Raw genomic sequence first — 2,357 nt, 5'->3', positions numbered from 1 at the left:
AAAAAAAATATTGCTGGTTTACATAGTTAGAATGTTGCTGGCTCACATTAGAATTAGAATGATGCCACCTAGTGGGCAAACTGTAGAACACATGGTAAGAATTTTTCCCTCAGGTTACAAGTAGACAAGTGGTATTACTCTAACACATGTTGAACCCCTCACCTCACTGTCTTCAAACTAATTTGACGTTTAAACCAGATCTTGCACTTAAATATAAACAGCACTTATCACCACTTATCACAAAACACTTAACAAAAATACCAATTAAAAAAATATTGCTTCTAATGAGATCCCAGGGAATGCCATGTGGCACAAATTCTACAAGAAGTTGCTAGTTAGCTAATGCTATGTTTTGTTGCACTCTTCGTTTGGTGAGATCACAAATGCCAAGTACACTAAATCTTTCAAGATGATGTCAGTACACCCCCATAGATTGTCACTATAGATAATTTGGGATACTCAGCATTCAGCAACTGGACCTCTATAAAGGGACTACATTATCATCATAGACAGCTCCTGTGATTTGGACTATAAACACCTAAACCTGCTCTACATCTTCATTACATAGAGGGATATATCAGCTCAGTACACAGGTAGTTTCAAGGTCAGGATCAACAGGTATGTATCTGTATTAGTTTCAAATGTACTTAGTTTTTTTAGGTGTTTTTTTTTGTTTAGACATCATACACAGATAAATCAGGAGATGGATGAACACATTCTATGTTTTACTATATGCATGGGTATTTAAAGTTGAGACACTACACAAACAATGCTATCAAGTAAACAGTGCAGCTATGTTCAAATCTACAGTAGGCGAGAGTGAGGATGTTCCCCATAATAAGCATTATATTACAATTTTATAACTAATTTATAACTAATAAGTTTATAACTAATAAGATTGATCACTAAACTGTGAATTGATATTGTCCCACAAGGACTGCAGCCAATGAGTATTAAAGATACTGTGTATAGGCTGAAGACTATTTACCTGTACTGCTTTAAACCATGCCCAGTATTGAGCACCATTTAGCTTCACACACATATTGCACATTGTATTATCCTTTCTAGAAGCTATCCCTGTTTGGTATAGAAGTAAAATGCTGTGAATATCATTTGATATCATATTATCCTTTCCATTAGCAGACTTGCAGCCTTCTGTTTTTTTAGAAATCTTGCTCCTGGAAGAAGGACTTCTCATTCAACTCACCTCAGGATATCTCTCTTTTAAACTGCATGCTCTAAAGTTTTTGTGAAAGTAAAATGAGGAAAAAATCATACTAGAGCAGTTATACTTTAAAAACAAAGGTTGTGAATTTGCACTGATCAGCGACACTTCTGTGTATCCTTCTGACATGAGGTCACCTTTGAAATGTGTATTTAGCAGTGAAATGAGAGCCTTAACATCAATCAGCAAATGTGTCAACTTTTAACCAATGAGTAGCAATAATAATGTTCCTAAATGCACATACATATTACTGCGTAAAATAAGCATTTATTTTAGTGAATTTATGATAAAATTGAGCAAGTTATTTTTGTAGCAGTTTTTTTCTATATTACACGGTCATGGAAAAAGAAAGGCAAGCCTACTATTTAGATCAATAAAGGTCACCATACTATGCACTTGTCATTTAAACAGCAGCAATTCTACATGCAAATAAATAAATTGTAGTCATGAAAGAATAGAAAAAGGAATCCGTTTGTTGAAATTAAATTATATTTTTTTCAGTTTATGTTCTTTTATCCCAAATAAAACCCTGACCTCATGGTTTGTGGATACTAAGGATTAATAGATGGGATATAATATTACCATAAGCTCAGCAGCAAACTAACTTGGTTCAGTTAAACAGACATATAATGATAAAAAGTATATCAATCTTTTAAACTTGTTAGCCCTAATGTGTAGTTTTTGTATGGTCTTGTTCATGTTGTCCAGTGATCACAGAATGATTTGTTCATCTATGATGCCATCTATATAATAGGCCATACAGAATGCTCCCATAGAGGACCAACATTCATTGTGTGTCTATGGCATAATTCTAAGGCTGGAACATACCTAACTTTTAAGTAAAGCACATCAATAAACACCAACAAATGCCCGAGAATACTTGGTGATAACCAAATTACCAAATACAGAAAAAATGTAACACAGGTGGTGTATACTGAAAAAAAAATGTCCCTAGCCATTCCAGATAGGAATTATACTGTATACATCTGTAAGATTACATTTTGTTTCCTGACCCCAAGGCAAAATCATGCTTTTCTGCTAGGCATCCCTCTATATCAGTTTTTCCTAACACTGGCCACATCGGAGAAATGGATTTTTACAGTAGGATTCTAATTTCCATTACATTTAGCCC

Source organism: Pyxicephalus adspersus, chromosome 4 (assembly GCF_032062135.1).
Source record: "Pyxicephalus adspersus chromosome 4, UCB_Pads_2.0, whole genome shotgun sequence".
NCBI lineage: Eukaryota > Metazoa > Chordata > Amphibia > Anura > Pyxicephalidae > Pyxicephalus > Pyxicephalus adspersus.
This window is presented reverse-complemented; position numbering follows the sequence as displayed.